General features: G+C 47.4%; 1 pseudogene across 1 annotated transcript in view; it reads left to right on the top strand.

Annotated features, from left to right (window-relative positions):
- LOC310753723 (adhesion G protein-coupled receptor D2-like) overlaps positions 1-17,998 on the top strand; it is a 64,648-nt pseudogene extending 46,650 nt beyond the window's left edge. Inside the window, exons 8-15 of the transcript in view lie at positions 3,767-3,873; positions 5,847-5,961; positions 8,544-8,598; positions 9,462-9,517; positions 12,672-12,804; positions 15,951-16,054; positions 17,541-17,643; positions 17,804-17,998. The product of the transcript in view is annotated as an adhesion G protein-coupled receptor D2-like (transcript). The remainder of the gene's footprint in view (positions 1-3,766; positions 3,874-5,846; positions 5,962-8,543; positions 8,599-9,461; positions 9,518-12,671; positions 12,805-15,950; positions 16,055-17,540; positions 17,644-17,803) is intronic.
- Positions 17,999-18,556: the final 558 nt, after the last annotated feature.

The following is an 18,556-nucleotide window of genomic DNA, read 5'->3' as shown; positions in this document are numbered from 1 at the left end:
CTTCCTTGTTCATCTTTAAATATTAATTTAGGGGCCAACTTTTCCTTTGCATAAATCACCACTCCTCTTTTCTTCACTTTATCCGATGAAATGAATTCTTGTCCTAATCTTTTGTTAATAAGTAATTTTCGATGTACTCTAGTCACATGGGTTTCTTGTAAACAAATCAAGTCCAATTGTTCTTTTTTTAAGATATGAAAAACCTCTCGTCTCTTTCTAGGAAGATTGAGGCCATTACAATTCCAACTTAGAAATTGCAGAGACATCTTGTTCTTTATTTGGTTACCCCTCCAACAGCTCCAAGAAGATCTTCTTCTGTTGATTTTTTAGCTCCAAAAGATAAATTGGAAATATCTGGTAAATCCTCTAGGTGTGTAGGTTCCGCCGTTCCCTTCAGAAGATCCTCCTCGTTCCTTGTCAGAAACTGTTCTTTGTCTTGCACTGTTTTAATCTTAATTTTCTTTCCTTTGTAGTTAAAAGACAGGCCTTGTGGGAACTCCCATCTGAATAGTATGTTGTTCTTTCTCAATAGAGTGACCAAATCCTTGTAATAGGTCCTCGCTTCCAAAATATATTTAGGGATATCTTTAAAGATCTGCACACGAGAATCTTCAATTTCAAGGGCTGTTTGAAAATGTAAATTCAATATCTTGTCTCTCTCCTCCTGAGATCTCAAAGTTATCAGGCAGTCTCTTGGGCTCTTTCTGTTCTGTCTCCTTCCCAGTCTGAAAGCAGTTGTTATCTTAAATTCCTCCTCTTTTAAGCTGTCCTGCCAAAAGTCCAGAAATTCTTTTGTAAGATAGTCTATCAAATTGTCCGTTTCATTTTCTGGAATCAATCTCAATCTCAAATTTCTACTTTTCCTCTGTAGTTCCATTAAAGACAGGGCAGCATCATGTTCTTCCAGCTTTTTACAGACTGGTACTATCTTTTCCTGTGTGTTTCCTGCAGAAATTTTTGCCTCCTCTGCCGAAGTTTTTGCCTCCTCTGCGATCTTTCTAGTTATCTCATTTTCTTGAACTAATTTATTTATAGTCTCTGTATTCAGGTCCAATTTTGTTGATAATTCATTCAACTGTTTGGAGTTTTCAGTGCTCTGCTTTGTTAAGACTTCCAGAGTTTCATTTATTTTAACCAATGCCTTTGTTATTGTTACTGTATCCATGGAGGGAGTTGAAGCAGGTGCAGTTGGGTTTACGATTGAGCCTCTTCTCTTTTGTTCAACTTTGCTCTTAGCCCTTGTTAATCTCTCCTCTGTTGGGCCACTCATATCCCAAGGTCTTTCCCACGAGAATCACTTTCAGCTGGGAAATTCCACAAGCCTGTTCCTTGCAGTGAAAAATAGTGGCTATATTCCTACAGCCTCTAGATGGAGCAACTCAAAGTTCCAAATACAAAGAAACGAAAGTTCCCTTCAGAGGTAAACAAAAGTAGCAACCAATTGTCCAATAATTTCCAAAATATCAAATTGTATCTTTCCAAAGTGCCAAACTTGTAACAAATAGTGTCTTTAGTTTATCCAAGGCAAAGCGCCTACTTTGTAGCAAATCGAATGACAGTTCTCAGTCCCGGTGGCTCACTTTCCAAGCAGTCCTCCCCAGGGGTTTAAAACGGCAGAACTTTCCCCTTCTAAGCTTCTTTCATGCAGGTAAAACAAATCACCAATCTCCCCCCCCTGCCCCTGCCTGCTAAGGGGGGGATTTAAGTCCAATGTCAGAGTCCGTCAATTTAAAGGCTGCTTTCTGTCAAATTGCAGCTTCCTGTCCGTTGCTTTATTTACATGCAGTCCGAGGAAGGCAGACTTCCTTATTTTTTGCCTTCTCCGTTTTCAGCCAATTTCAAATTGTTTCCTTTTAGATTTGTTGTTCAATCTTACTCACGGTAGTCCAATTTAAGTTCCAAATGTCAGGAAGGAATCGGCGCTCTCCGTCAATGGCGACGCGGCTTCACTCCACGGGCTGGGTAGCGGCTCTCAGCACCGCGCTCCCCGATGCCACTCCGGAGCCTTTAAAAAGGCTCCTTTGCAGTAAGGGGGGGCGCTTAAGGTGCCCACCGAGCCTCCTTGCTCTCAGGCTTCCACGCCTGAGATTTTAGGGGTCCCCGCTTCGCCGTAGCGGTCAGACCCGAACTCGTGAAGAAGCCTCCCTGAGCGGAGCTCAGCAGGAGGCGGCCATTAGCGCTGGCGCCGACCGGAAGTCCAGTTCCTACACACTCTCACACACACTGCTCTGGTGCTCAGATCCTGCTTGAGAGTTCCCCACTGGGGCATCTGGTTGGCCACTGTGGGAACAGGAGGCTGGGCTAGATGGACCATTGGCCAGGGGTGCCAACTTAAATAAAATATTGTGGGGGGCCAGGTAAGCCCCACCTTGCATAACTGATCACATGATGCAGTGTGCACACACCATTTGAATGGGAATGTCCATCCACTTTGTGGAGGCCTGGCCCCTCAAATATTTTATTGTGGGGGCCGAAACGCCCATGGCCCCTAGGAGTAGGCCCCTGTGCCTTTGGCCTGACCCAGCAGCCAAAGAACAGCTCTTCTCAGCCTGTTCTCAAGTAGGCTGTGCTTTCTTAAGCCTCAGGATTTCAGGCTATTGTAACAGGCCATTTTCAGCCTGCAGGTTAGAGCTGGGTGACAGCAATGATCTGCAGCCACAAATGGCCTCCTATTTAACACACTCTTAAGTGTTTTAGACTACAAGTCCCATCAGCTCCAGCCAGCATGGCCAATGAGAGTTGTAGTCCAACAACGTTTTGAAGATCAGCCAGGATGGTGACGTTTGACACAGGTGCCACAAGAGGGCGCCGTGTGGAAGAGGAGATACTGAGTTCTTTGGTTTTGCAAATTTATCTTGAGCTATGATAAGAAAATAACATTGATTGCAGATAAAAAAATGCACAGATTATACTCAAGGGCACAGCGCATAACTTACTTATCTTCACAAAAAGAGGAAAGTCCCCCCCCCCCGCCAAGCGAGCATTTTTCTGAGGCTAAGCCGCAGCAGGAACATATTGTTGTTGCCCCAATTACTTATAAAGTGGATGGGGGGTGGTCAGTGGGAAGAAGAGATCTCGAGTACAAAACAGGGTGAGCATTGCTGAGGTGATGCAGAGTCTGTTGCTGAAAGTCCTCTTTTACCTGATGCCGGCAGTCAGGCTACTCTGTTAGGGCAGACCTACCAAGTGAAATGTTGAGCAGAATTCTGTCCCCCGCCCCCCCCCACTGTTAGACTAAAAGACTAACAATGCATGAATTGGAAAAAAAACTTATGTCATGTGGTATTACTTAATTTCTAAATTTGTTATGGGGTTAAGCGTTATTGGGCCCACACATGTAGAAGCTCTTTCCCTGCTCATAGATGTGCAGGGATGTTTATAAGTGAGAAAAGAGTGGCGCTCTTGTGTGGGGAAGGGGTTGTATTCAGGAGAGCCTCTCGCCTCCCCTTCCTTGCCGCAACTGCTGCCAACTGAGTCCGACTTGACGGTTAGATATATGCTCTTAGGCTCCACTTCTTCTGGGTCCAAATGCCAGAGAAATTCCTTTGAGGGGAAACTCACAGGCTTCCACATCAGTTTTCCTATCACACTCTCTTCTCCTGCATTTCCACACGTGATCTTTCCTTTCCCATGAGCTTTGAAGGTGAGCCTCTCCAACTGTCTTTTAAATGGGTGGACTGTTTGGCTGCTGAACAGGTTAGACATTTCCTTGCAGGAAGCCCAGTATTTTCTAAGATGACACTACCCTTGACCCTTTGCTCCCCAGCAGTAGAAGTGCGTTGTGTGTCTCTTGACCGAGTAAGAGCTGATGACTCAACCAAGACACTCCAGACCAGACTGAAGTCCCAACGGAAGAAGTGGAGAGAGTGAGAGGTGGAGAGGGGATTTATTTATTTTTAATGTATTGCATTTATATGCCACTTTTCTTGATTCTCCCCCTCCTCATTTGGTCCCCACAACAACCCTGTGAGGTAGGTTAAGCTGAGAGGCAGTGACTGGCCCCCAAGGTCACCCAGCCAGAGAGCTTCATGGCTGAGCGGGAATTCGAACCCTGGTCTCTTCCAGATCCTAGTCCAACACTCTAACCCCTACACCCAATGTCGGCAACCTAAGGTCCATGGGCTGGAACTGGCCCACAAAGGCCGTTTAACCGGCCCACAAGCCACCCCCAAACCAAGCCGCCCACTCAGCGAGTCCCCGCGTGCTGTGCTAAACCGGCGCAGTGTGGCGCGGGGACTTTCTTCGACAGCTCCAGAAATTGCTTCTGCGCATGCCCAGAAGCCGGAAATTGCTTCTGTGCAGGTGAGATTTTCAGCATCTGGGCATGCGCATAAGCGATTTCTGGCGCTGCGCTCGTCCGGTCCACGGAGGATCTCCACAGGAGTGATCCGGCCCATGCCCGGTACGCCTTCCCAACCCTTGCCCTACACCACACTGGGTCTCTGGTGATGCTGGGTCATGTATGTGGTGGCTTAGTCCCCTTTCTTCTGCCCAAATGTCATTGCCAATAAATGCCACGACTCCACCCCCATCCTGGTTTCCCCTGTGCTGCTTTGGTGAGGCCTGGTGGTGTAAGCTTGGACTGGAAGGTGAAACTGAACTACACTGAAAATTAATAGGGGCATAGGACAAGGATAGCCTGACCACCGTAGTCCATGTGCTGGTAACCTTGGGGCTGGGCTACTGCCATGCACTCTGTGTGGGGCTGCCCTTGGGCCCAGTGTGGAAGCTGCAGATGGTGCAGGATGTGACGTCCAGATTGCTGATGGGGTCACCTGGCAGACAATATGTGACACCCTTGTTAAAACAGCTGCACTGGCTGCCCATCTGCTACCAAGCCAGGTTCAATGTCCTTGAAAAAATTTACAAAGTCCTGATCAACTTTGGTTCAGCGAACTTCAGGGATCGCCTGAACTCTTATATTCCAGCTCAGCCATTAAGATAATCTGCAGGCACATTGCTGGTCATTTCATAAGATGGGGAGGCTCATTTGACAACAAGAAACCAGCCATTTAGTGTCAAAGGCTGGTCCTGTGGAACACTCTGCCACTAGAGATTTAGTGGGCGCCTTCTGTGCCAACCTTTTGAACACCTGCTGAAAGCTTTTCTATCTTCTATTGCCTATGCAGGCAGCTAAGAATATGCCTTCCCACAGTAGCTATCTGGTTTTAACTTTTTAAATATGGTTTCATGTGGTTTTTATTGTATGCGCAATTGCTCTGCCTACTTTTGCCTCTGGCCTCATCCAGCAACCGTGCCTGAAGGTTTTGAAAAAGTTTTCACACCCCTGCCTTGTACAGATGGCTGAGAGAGTTGGTGATCTGATTGTTTTCTGTTCAGCTCTGAAGCATAGAATTTTTACTTGATAATTATCTGTGGTGTTTGTTTTTAGGATGTTGTTCATTGCTTAGAGATTTTCTTCTCTAAAGGTTTTTACTGAAGTAAATCAAACAGATCAATATAATAAAAAAATCCTAGAAGTGCAAAAAGGCAGCACAGTATATCTGAGAGAGACTCAATATTTGGTTGGTGAGGCACTTAAGACTGCCAGGAAAGCCAAATTTCACGTTGTAAAATGGAGAGATGCGCCCTGTGTGTCTGTGTTTGTTGCATGTAAGATGAAATCCCACCAAACAGGGTATGTTGTACTAATATAACAACTGAGTATTTTAGTAATATTTTGTTTGAGTTACCTGGTTTTTGTACATCACTCACATATATTTTTAATATATTAAGTGGTGTAGAAATTAAATAACCAATAATCAATATACATGATGCAAATAAATGACAGACAGCCTGGTCCCTGCCACAACCAGGCCACGGAGCTTCTGTTACTTCCCGCCCAGGTCTGCACCAGATCACCATGACCAACACCTGGTATGGCTACAGTTCCCTCCAGCGCCATCTCACCAGTGGCAATGCTGTGCTCAAGGATGCAGCAGTGTCAGACGGAGGCAGGAGGTAGGTGAATCAGGTCATTGCTCAGGTCTTTCCTACCTGCCCCAACCTCCTGATTTATTTTTCACCTAGCTCCTTTAGTACGCTGCAGCTCATCAGGCCCTGGAGATTTGAATTCATTTAAAGTAGCTAGGTGTTCCCTTACCATCTCTTTTCCTGTCTTGGACTGCAGCTCCCTCCATTCATCTTTGATTTGGTTAGCACCAGGTTGGGCATCACTTTCCTTTTGGGTGAAGACAGAGGCAAAGTAGGTGTTGAGTAGTTCCGCCTTCTCTCTGTCGCCCAATAGCCTTTCCCCTTCTTCTCCATGCAGAGGACCCTCCACTTGCTTGTTCTTCCTCTTACTTCGGACATAGCCCCCAACCCCTTTTTTATTATTTCTAACCTCTCTTGCAAGGCTGAGCTCATTCTGAGCTTTAGCCAGCCTGACTTTGCCCCTGCAACTGTTGGCTACTCGTGCATACTCCTCCTTAGTGATTTCCCCCTTTTGCCATTTCTTGACTCTCAGCTCATCTGTAAGCTCCTTATGCAGCCACAGTGGTTTCCTTAGATGCCTCCCACTTTTCTTTCTTGTTGGAATTGTCTGCAATTGGGGGTCTTCAATATTTCTCCTTTTGGAAACTCCCATCCATCTTGGACTCCCTTCTCTTTGAGTATTTCTGACCATGGGATCTCACCCAGTAGCTGCTTAAGCTTTTGAAAATTGGCCACCTTAAAGTTCAGAGTGCATGTCTGACTACACTCAGCTTTCCCTTGCCTCTGTATCATGAAACCCAAGAAGACACGATCATTTCCTCCCAAGTTTCTGAGCACTTCCACTTCATCAATCATCTCCTCCCTGTTGGTGAGGACCAGGTCCAAGATAGATGATCCCCTTCTTGCTTCTTCCACCTTCTGGGAAATGAAATTGTCAGCGAGGCAATGGAGGAATTTGTTGGACCTTACATTCTTGGCAGAGTTTGAGTTTCAACAGATATTGGAGAAGTTGAAGTCTTCCATGACCACTATATCTCTCCTCTCCTCTGAACATGTGCAGAGGAGGGCGACCAAGATGATTAAGGGTCTGGAAACTAAGCCTTACAAGGAGTGCTTGAAGGAGCTGGGTATGTTTAGCCTGGAAAAGAGGAGACTGAGAGAAGATATTATAGCTATCTTCAAATATCTTAAGGGCTGTCACATGGCTTCTTTTCTCCTGCTCTGGAGGGCAAGACTCAAACTAATGGCTTCAAGTTACAAGAAGGGAGATTCCGACTAAACATCCATGACAGATGGCCACCCAACCTCTGCTTTAAAACCTCCAAGGAAGAAGAGCCCACAACCTCCTGAGGGAGACCGTTCCACTGTTAAACAGCACTTTACCATCAGAAAGTTCTTCCTGATGCTTAGTCAGAATTTCTCCTTTCTTGTAACTTGAAGGCACTGGTTTGAGTCCTCACCTCCAGAGTAGGAGAAAACAAGCTTGCTCCCTCTTCCATGCGACAGGCAGGTGAAACAATAAGAACAGACTCCGACCTCACACTTCAGAGAAGCAGGCTAGCTTAGGATGGCCAATGCCAGGCCAGGCTGTGAGGCACAGCCAGTGGCTTCAGGAAGAATTGCTGGATAATAATAATAATAATAATTTATTTATACCCCGCCCATCTGGCTGGGTTTCCCCAGCCACTCTGGGCAGCTTTCAATAGAATATTAAAATACAATAGTCTATTAAACATTAAAAGCTTCCCTACACAGGGCTGGAGGCTGTCACTGCAGCTGCAAGAGGCTGCCACCTCACTCTGGCTAATGACAGGGACGGCCCTGGTCGAGAATTACTGTTATGCCTATCGGCTTGGTTGCTCGAGAGCGAACAGGCAAGATCCCTCACTGGTCTTTTCAAAGGCTTTATTATTGGTGCAAAACATTTACAGTGCAGAGCGCCTCAGTTTCATGTCTTGCTCACTCACTAGCAGAATCTCAGAGTGGGCGGTCCTTAAACTTTCCCCAGCAGAGTAGTCTCTTGACCCCCAGCCGACGCCTCCCCTCTCTGCGCGAAAACCTACTGCGCAGGGAAGGCTTGGGTAAAGGGGGACCTCCCTCCCCCCCCCGCTTTGCTCAAGCACGGTGTCTTGGCTCTTTCTTGCATCCTCCGAGCCCTGCAGCTCTTCCCCACTAAAGGCGGGGCTTTCCTCCTCCGCTGAGGAAGTGCTGCTTCCCACAATCTTTGGAGGCTCTCTGTAATCCAGCTGCCCTTCCACCTCTCGCCTCTGAGCTGATGGCAGTTCCCTGACAATTACCATATGACTTTTTTAAAAAAGAGTAATGTGTTTTTGTGCACATACCCCAATCCTATGTTTGTGGATGACATGGAGGGTCAGAGACAGTCCAGGAGGGAAAGAGCCCAGTTCCTGCTTCTCAGAATCTGATGCCTCTGGGAAACCCCCAAGCAGGGCATGAGGAAATTCCCCCTTCTGCCGCTGCACCCCAGCAATTGATGTTCAAAGTGTGCCACTCCTGACCCTGGTTTGCATATGCCATGGGTGTGGAACTGGATCCAGCCAGCAGCCTAGAGCCAGGACTCTCCCTCCCCCTGTGGGTCATTTTGGTAGCAAGGAGGAGCCGCCCACCAGTCAATTGCCTAGCATCATAGTGAGAGCCAGTATGGTATAATAGAGCGAGCGTTGGATTAGGACCTGGGAGACCAGGGTTCAAATCCCCGCTCTGCAATAAAGCTCACTTGGTATGTATGACCTTGGGGCAGTTGCTGCCTCTCAGCCTAACCAGCTGCGCAGACTGGTTGTGGGTATTAAATGGGGGAGGAGGAGACCCGTGCGCAGCACATTGAGCTCCCTGAAGGAAAAGAGGATATATACTGTAAATGTAAAACAAATAAATGAGCGGCTGAATGGCAGGATTGAGCCTGGCAGCTTGTAAAAGAAAGTTCAGGGTTCTTCCTCTGGAAAGGAAATATTATGAGTGCAGTCCCAATTCTCCATTTTCAGAGCAGCCCTTTCAGTGTTTACATCTCTTGCATCCTGTGATGTTGGGGAGATGGCCAGGTGGGTGGGGCCAAATGAGGATGTCTCACAAAGCCTAATTAGGCCCACAGGTAGAGGTTCCATAACAGGAGTATACAGCCATTGTGGTTGGTAGCCGTGGGCAGCCTTATCTTCCTCTGTGAATTTGTCGAATTCATTTTTAAAGCTCTCCATGTTGGTGGTCATCCCAAGGTGGTGGTGAGCCCTTTTATTATTTATTTATTGCATTTATTGCATTTATGTCCCCACCTTTTCCTCCATGGCACTCTAAACACTACATGCCCCGGCTCCCTTTCCTCAAAGTGGCCCATGTAGCTGCAGGGTGGCTGCCTTTGTGTAACAGGCCACGTCCCAGCTGGTGCTGATCGTGGTGTTGTGTTTGAATTGGCAGTGATCGAGAGGGTGTTTTGAGTGGATCCCCTTTGGGGCTTGATCCAGAGCTGCTTCTCTGTAGGGCTCAAGGCTTCCACTCTTTCCATCCCACCGCAGGCTCTGCCAGACCAGTTTGTGGAGCCAGTGTGCGCCTTCTGGAACTTCAGCAGAAGGTAGGTAGCTCAGGAAAGGAAACCTCTGTCTTGGCTGCATTACGAAGGGAGCGATGGAGAGCGGAAGATCTTAGTGGGCATGGAAGCTCAGATTGCGGGTGGGAGGGCAGCAGTCTGTAGGGTGGAGGGCCATAGAAGCATAGAGCTGTAGAATTGGAAGGGACCCCACGGGTCATTAGTCCAAACCCCTGAAATCCAGGACTCACAAGTAAGGGATCCCTGACAGATGACCATCCAACCTCTGCTTTAAAATCTCCAGTGAAGTAGAATGAATGAACGGATCTTTATTTGCGTCAGCCATCGGCCATAGCAATAATACAATAGGATATACAAAAAATAAAAATAAGAAGTCAGCTATATAAAATACATTTTAGGGTTTTGAATCAATAGTCAAATAGTGGATCTTTTTCTAATTGCCCCAGCTAAAAACCTTGCAACCTTTGCTGTCACCCCAGTGAAGCAGAGTCCACCTCTTTCGGAGGGAGTCCATTCCACTGTCAAACAGCTCTTACCATCAGAAAGTTCTTCCTAATATCTAGTCTGAATGCCTTTCTTGTAATCTGAATCCCTTGGTCTGGGTCCCACCCTCCAGAGCAGCAGAAAACAAGCTTGCCACATCTTCTGTGGTAGAGCATTTCAGAGGAATATCACTCTCTCATCTCCTTTTGGTCTCCTCTTTTGCAGGCTAGACAGACCCAGCTCCCATGCGGAAGTCTGAAATATGGGTCCATAGTTCCTTCCTGTAAAACAGAGCTTTCCAAACTGTGTTGTGACACATTAGTGTGTCGGCTGCAGTGCGTAGGTGTGTCACGTGAATGTTCCCCACACTCCTCACGGGACTGGAAAGGAGTTATTTTCATCTCCAGTTTGCTGGTAAAACTGAATTACTGTGTCTCGGAATGATGACGCATGTCTAAAAAGTGTGTCACCAACATGAACAGTTTGGGAAGCTCTGCTGTAAAATCTCTGGTTATGGGGTCCACAGTATGGCACCTCTGGACACCCTCAGATGGGGAATAAATTTGACTCGGTTCATATTTAGAGGCAAACATACCTGATTAGCAGTTTCTGAAACAATATGCAAACCAAAACTCAGCTGCTCTTCGAAATCCACACCTTTCAGAATTTTTCAGAATTTTTTGCAAAGCAGTTCTCCAGACAAGTAATTAAATAAATACATATACTTGGGTTAAAAGTGTGAATAAAAATGCACATATTAGTGGAAATAATATACAAACATGAGCTGTACTAGAGAAAATAGTTTTGCAAAAATGGATTTGTCCGCCAGAATTGCATACACAAATGTGTATGTCAAGAGAAATTTGCACTAAAATGGCTGATAATTTCTCATGAGGACTTTTTCTAAATAAAACGAAATTGCAAAGTCATGTGGAAGTGTGGAGAAAGGAACTCACTGATGGAAAAATGTGAAACTGACATTGAACGGTTCACTCATCCCTGCCTTGGTGCCCGCCAACACCCCCTGCCCCTCTGAGGGTTTTTTTCTCCCCTTTAAATTGGGTTTTTATTGACTTATTTATTTGAATTTGTGTTGATGGGAAGATGTTGCCATGCTTTGCCTGCTGCTTCGGGGGTGTTCTGCGCAATGTCAGTCCGCCCCCCCCCCCGTGAAATGGGTATTTAGTTGTTCCCATGGCAGTTGCTTATATTTCCAAGTGTGCCTGAAAAATGGGAGACCCTTATGCCTCCTGTGTTCAGTCAGTCAACCAATTCACTCCCTTGCCTGAGATTGATAAGACTGTTATGTGTTTATTCTTAACACCCCAACCTGCTACGAGGAGCCTTTTGTTGCTGAGGGAGGTTTCCTTCTGCAAAGTTATTTGCAAATGAGTGAGCCCCACTGAATTATGCCTCCAGCCTGTGACAGAGTAGAGTTGCTTGGAGAATTATGGCCCATGAGGAATGCAGGATGCTCAGTGCACCATAAATATGGTCTGACGTGGGATGTTGTTTCCTTGTCTGGGTCATCAAGGAGCATATGGTGGGGCTTTGCCAAAAACTCCAGGGGGAGGGGGGTTGGCCTTCACCAACCAGGATCCTTCTCAGGTCTAGAACCTTTGTGCTAATTTGGAACCCTATGCGGAAAGGTGGCAGCACTTGGGACTCAACTCAAGGTGAGTAGGGGGTGACATGATAGACTCCTGCCTGAAATACAAGGAAGCTCCCTATGTTCCTGTCTAATTCAACTCAAGCACAGCTGTGAGGACTAGCACCTTACTTTGTTTTTAAGGGAGGCACCATGGCTCCCCAAAAAAGCAACTGTTCTGCATTTAGAAGGTCCCCGGTCCAATCCCTGGCATTTCCAGGTGGGGATGGGTGAGACCCCCCCCCCCGCGCCTGAAATCCTGGAGAGCTGCTGCCTGCCAGAGTTGACAGTGCAGAGCTGGGCGGACCAATAGTCTGACTCAGCATAAGGCAGCTTCTTCTCATGTTCCTTGTGTTGAGGGGGCTGCTGAGTGCTTGTCAGTGCCTTGTTCCTTCTTCCGGTCATGGTGGCTGGGACTGGGCTTACTGGAAACCCAGCTCTGCAGTTCATCGGTCCAGTTGTTCCCATACCTTTCCAGGGTTCCACAAACTGATCCCTAGTGCCGGCTTCCCTATCAAAACCATTATTTAGAATAGCAGTTTGCTTCACCCACTAAGAAGGGCAACAACACAATAAAATTCAAAACAGCAGCAAATAATTGCACGTTTATTCAAAATCCAATCCAAACTATTTACTTTCATTCCTGTGTTGGAGGGGGTTGGGCTCGATGACCCTCAGGATCCCTTCCAATACTACAATTCTAATTCAACAAAATTGATGAGCTAGATCCAGTGATGTCTGATGAGCCCTTCACACCTCCAATGCCCACCTCTGCTGCCCCCTTGCCTCTTAATACCCCTCTAAGTAATCTCACTGCTTAAACCCTTGGGGGTGGTTGGTGGGGGTGGGAGGAGCACTCTGGTTTGGCTAAGAGGCCTCGGGTTAGCAGCAAGCCTTTCTGGGGCAACTGAAGCTCTGTGCTTCTCTCTGGTTTCAACAGCTGTTTGCTGCTGACTCCCCTCATTGGGTGCTGCTGGACTTAGAGATTTGTCCTTCAGTCCCTGTTGGGCTTCTCCCTCCCCCCCCCCTCCTTTCATGCCATGCTAGCCCCAAAGGAGGAAGAGGAGGAGGCTGGTCCACTGCAGGCTGCTCTGTTATCACCTCCCACCTGGAATTTACCACCTGCTCTTGCAACCACACCACCAACTTTGCAGTGCTGCTGCAGGCCTATGAGGTGCAGATGAGAAAGACTGAACCCTTTGCTTAAGGCAACCAGGGGGCGGGCAGGTTGGGGGGCAGGGGAACAGGCCTTAGTGCCATCCCAAAATGTTTTTTTCTGCCTGCAATGAATGGCAATATGGTGCCTCTTCCTCCACCCCACATACAAAAGCCACAGGTTTGCACTAGCAGCTGGATAACTCTTTCGCCACAGAGGTGTGTCTGGCATCTTCATTATACAGATACAGCTTTACTCGAATACTGAAGACACACCTCTTTACCTTGGCTTTTGACACTTGAGGTGTATGTTTTTGGACCCATCTAATTTCTGTAATTTTTGTTAGGAGAGCTTGCAGCCCGGGTAAATTAGATTGAAATAATCACTTACTGTTTCTGGAGTTCAAAGGCTTTATTCATGCAGGAGCTATTAACAGGATGAGTAGGGATAAAAGAGAGAAGTACCAGACATCTTGTCTCAACATGTTGGAAGAGAGAGCACAAAATGGTTCAGCTTTTAGTGGTGCAGTTAACTTATAGAGGCCACAAGCAAGTGTTGGATAGATTGCTAGGCAAACAGCGTCCTCATGTGGTTTGAAGCAACACATGCATGAAATAGAAGCTCAAGAGAAGGAAATGTATTTGCCTTTTCCCAACAATTTTAAGTTGTTTTAAATTGATTTTAATGTTGTGCTTTAGTTGTTGTAACCTGCCCTGGGACTTTGGGGTGATGAATGGGTAATAAATGGTAGTAGTAGTAGTAGTAGTAGTAGTAGTAGTAGTAGTAATGGGACAGTCGACCACACCTCAGTCAAGTGGGCTTTTTTTTAAAAAAAAATAATATTTATTCAAATTTTAAAGGATACAAAAGAAAACACAATATGTAAAGACAAAGCATATCCAAGAAAGAAATTAAACTAGAAAAATAAAAGAAGCAAACACAACTAAAAAGGAAAAAATAAAAAATAAAAAAGACACAGTCCAAAAAACATAAAAGAAAGACAAAAAACAGATCAAACCTTAATATAACTCCCTTTCTTAACTTGTCTCCTTGACCTCCTCACACCTCCCCTCTTTGTATTCTAATTCATATATATATTTCAGCAAATCCTTCACCTTGTTTTTATCCTTATATCTTATCTTTTTATACTATAATTTCCCATTCTTTCTTTCCCCAATTAATCATCCACTTTTACTTTATTTAATCTTATTTCTCATTAAAACTTATATGCCTGAGCTTATTCTTAAAACGTTTCCCCTAAGGTCAGAAAAAATTCCATTCCACGATTTTCCCATCTCTCCTTAAAATATAAAAAACAACAACAACAAATTATAATATATACATTTTAGATTCCCAATTTTCTTTCACCCACTCCCCTCCCCGGTTTCGGCCCCTTACAATAGTTCCATCAATCTCAAAAAACCATCAACCCGGTGATCTTAAGTCCGAGGCTCTTAAATCTCTTTCATGTCCCCTCTGCCGGTCTTTTTGGTAGTCTTTGGTGTTAACAAACAGATCTCGGAGAAACTCCAACCCATCGGTGGTCATATTCCTTCTTAGCAGGTATGCCAGACTTCCATAGTTAAGAGTAGGGCCTATAGGATATTCCAAATCTTGCTTCACACTCTTTTCAAATCCAAAGGCCCCAAAAACTCCAGCCTCCGCTAGACTCAGATTTGTGTCGCAAAAGTCATTTGATCTCCACATAGGGTGATCCCTCCATCTTTCATTTTCCAAACCAAGCCGGGCTTCCATCTCCAAAGGTTGGCTCCTCCTAGTTGCCATCATGTACAGCCTCAAGTTATAATCCGCCATTTGCCTCTGTGGGGTTACGGCTCCCCCTTGCATCACTTTAATCACAACAAATTCCTCCTTCTCAGATTCTTCAATTTGTTCAATTGGAAAAGATTCCTGTGCCGGGTTAACTTCTTTACTGATGTCCACTTTTGTTTCCAAGGTTACAGCATTGGTAGCCATAACATTTATCTGGTCTTGCAGCTTTCCCAAGAGATAAAATGTTCTGTTCAATTGACACTCAACTTCCTTCCCGACCGCCATCCTTAGGAAATCCAAGGTCAAAGCTAGTTTCTCAAAACATTTATCTTGAACAATTTCCCAGCTGCATCCTTACAACAATGTCCCAAAGCTCCCTCTAGAGGGACACAAGTTCCTTTTATCACTCCTTCCAGCACAGTCCCAAAGGTCCCAAACGTAAGATTGTAACAGTTCCTTCCTTCTTTTTAAATACTGAGACGGACAGTAGAAACAAAGTCCTTCTTTTATATCTTAATAGCTAGCTTGTATCTTGACAGCTAACTTGACAGCTGTCAAATTTATCCGTCAACGGGCTCTCACCGACCGCTCCCGGGTTTAGGGAAGTGGCGCTTCCGTTCCTAAATTTTAACCCTCTCCTGCAGGTTTCCCTGCTTCTAAAAAAATAAATTGATAGTTGTTTCAATCAGTGGAATTTAAATCCTTTACGTAAGGCTCTCCAGGACCTTAGTTAACAAATTCTTTGCTTCCGTTTATTTACAGAAAGGGGAGGTGGACTTCCTGTTTAGACCTTCCCCGATCGGTGCCAATTTAAAAATACTTTAAAAGCCAAATTTCCGTTCTACTCACGGGTTGTTGTTTAAAATCCAATTGTCCACAAGAAAAAGTCAGCGCTCTCCAGCAATGGCTATGCGGCTTCGCTTCGCGAAAAAAGCAGTTGACTCACAGCACCGCGCCACTCACCCCGCTCCGCTCCGAAGCCCGTAAACGGGTCTCCTTGTGAGTTGGGGGGGCGCAAAAGGTGCCCGCCGAGTCCCACGTTCATAGGCTTCACCCGCCTATGATTTCTATAGGGTCTCCGCTTCGCCGTAGCGGTATAGACCCAATTTCCGCGGAGCTAGTCCCTCCAGATCGGAGGGAATCCGCCATTAGCTGATGGGGCTAACCCAGAAGTCCTCCAAGTGGGCTTTTTGAGGATGGGTGGCGGTGGTTTGCAGGACATCCTGTGTGGCCTACCCAGCTCTATCCACCAATAAAAGGGAATGGCTGGGGAGGGGCTTGAGTGGAATAGTCAGGGGTTGCCCCTACCCCAACACCTGCCAACTGAGGCAGTTGCCTCACTTTGCCTAACAGTAAGCTGACTCTGCTTAGCAAGTTGTTCCTGTGTGTTTGAGCAGAGGAGTGCAGAGGAGGAGTCAACCCTGAAGACCTTGACCTTTGTTGGCTGTGGTGTCTCGTTCTGTGCCCTGATTGTCACCTTCGTCCTCTTCCTGGCAGTTGGGTAAGGCTTGAGCAGGGCCACGTCTCCAGAAGCAACACAGGTGTAGGATGGGGATGATTTCCTTACAGAAGAACATCATGACACTCTGTTGGATCAGGCCAATGGGGGCCCATCTAGTCCAGTATCCTGTTCTCACAGTGCCCCCCCCAGATGCTAGAGGGAGACCCCACAAGCAAAATCCGAGCACAAGAACCCTCTTGTGCTATCTTGGATAGCCACACACACCAATCTAAGAACTAGACAGCTGCCCCAGGTCTGTGCTCTAGGAAGCACTTGCAGCAACCAGGAACCACTCCCCCTCCCCCATATGCACCTTTCCCCAGTGGGCTGTGTGCATGTAGCCAGAGGCTACACCTGCATGGAAGATGCCTCTGCTCTTCCCTCTTCAGTCCCTTCCTGGTTTGGAAGACATAGTGCAGGGGAGGCGCCTGGCGGTTCACTTGCCCAGCCTGCCTCTTCCTCCAGCTTGGAAGCTGCCTCTGCCTCTGATTCCTGGCTGCCACAGGCCTCCACAACCCACTGCCCCCCGCTCCTGAGTCTGACTCCATGCCTCCTTCCCCCAGTGCACACTCGTCAGCGCCCTGCCAGTCCCTGCCAGATTCCTGCCTCCAACTGTGGAGACAGAGCAGAGCCATCCTGGCTAGGAGCCATCCCTAGTCCACCCCCTCCTCCTCTGTGGATTTGTCTCATCCTCTTTCAAAGCCATCCCAGTTGGAGGCCACCCCTGCCTCCTGTGGAAGTGAGTTCCAGAGAACTGGACAAATTCATGGAGATGGGGGAGGAGGAGGAGGAGGAGGAGGGCTATTGATGGCTCCTAGCCAGGACGGCTCTGCTGCGGCTCCACAGTTGGAGACAACGATGCTTCTGAATGCCAGTTGCTGGAAACACCAGGAGGGGAGAGGACTGTTTGGCCACTGTGAGAACAGGAATCAGGGCTAGGTGGACCATCATGGACCTGATCCTGCAGGCATGCTATGTTCCTTATGAAGGGGTGCAAAGCGCTCCCTGTTCTTGCTTGAGTACTTTGTATGAGTCGTTCCTGACTGTGGCTCCACCGTAGGGATCAGGCATTGCAGGGACTCCAACTCTCATTAGCCCCAGCCAGCAGAGTGCATGGTCATTGGGGGGGGGGGCAGCTGCAGGTTCTGCATCCCGTCTCCTAAGCATGTGATGGGACTTGACCAGCACGGGGGCTGGGTATCAGGAATGGCACTCCCAGAAGTGTTGGTTCTCCAGGGTGAGAGGCAGGGAGGAAAAAGGAGAGATCCCGGGTGGGAGCTGGGAGGGGGCTGCTACCCTCTGTAGGTGGTGGGGGTTGAGAACTGCCTCTAGGAGAAGTCTCCATATTATACGTATTCTGTTTGTAGCTTTCGTAGCTGTTCTTGTAGTGAGATTTTTTTAAAAAAATTGAACAGTAAAAAAGGGGGGTGCACTCCCAGCTTTGTTTCTTGACTCCCATCCCCCCATCCCCCCTCCCTCCCTGCAGTGTCCCCAAGAGCGAGAGGACCACAGTGCACAAGAACCTGATATTTGCACTGGTAGCTGCGGAGGCCTTGCTCATGTTCAGTGAATTGGCCAAAACCAACCAGGTAGGAAGGGCAGGCAGCTGGGAGAGACCTCATGGGGGACCTACCCACCTTTGCCAGCCGGACAGAGACCTCTTCTGGTCCTGCTTCCTGCCAATGGATCCCTAGCCCCTCGCCCTCCCCTCCCACAGCCTCCTGCCCTTCCTTCCATTCCTCTCCCCAGGGAGTGTGCTTTGCCGTCACGGCCTTCCTGCACCTCTTCTTCATGGCTGCCTTTGCCTGGATGCTGGTGGAAGGTCTTCTCCTGTGGAGCAAAGTGGTGGCTGTGAACGTGAGCGATGACCAGCGGATGCGGTTTTACTATGTGACTGGATGGGGTCTGTGTCCCAGTGGTGATGAAGCAGGGAGGGAAAGATAGGGCAGGCAGCCAAGCTGACTTCTGATTCTCCTTCTCCTCCGTCTTTTTAAAGTCCGTACTCATACAGATGGCTCGATCCAGTTTAGACAATCCCTGTTCCCATCTTAACCACTGTATGGTGAAGTGGATCTGTGACCGTGGCCACTGGGTTATTAGTTGCCAGGGGCTACCCAAATGGCTCAGGTGACTGCCTCAGGCAGCAGGGGCAATTCCTCAGGCATTCGCCTGGAGCTCCTCAGGTGTCCCCTCTGCCTTTCCTGCTCCGCCTAAGCCAGTCTGCTTCTCTTTTCTCATAGAATCTTAGTTGGAAGGGACCCCTGCAATGCAGGAATCTTAGCTCAAGCATCCCTGACAGGTGGCCACCCAACCTCTGCTTAAAAACCCCCAAGGAGGGAGAGTCCACCATTTTCCAAGGGAGTCCATTCAACTGCCTAACAGCTCTTACTGCCAGAAGGCTCTTCCTTTGAACATAAGGAATCTTCTTTCCTGCCGTTTGAATCTATTGTTTCAGGTCTAATCCTCCAAAGCGAGAAAAACAAGTTCCCTGCATCTTCCTTG

Source organism: Podarcis filfolensis (genome assembly GCF_964270895.1).
Source record: "Podarcis filfolensis genome assembly, chromosome: W".
NCBI classification, from domain to species: Eukaryota; Metazoa; Chordata; class Lepidosauria; order Squamata; family Lacertidae; genus Podarcis; species Podarcis filfolensis.
The sequence above is the reverse complement of the archived record's forward strand: the minus strand, read 5'-3'. Positions and strand labels throughout refer to the sequence as shown.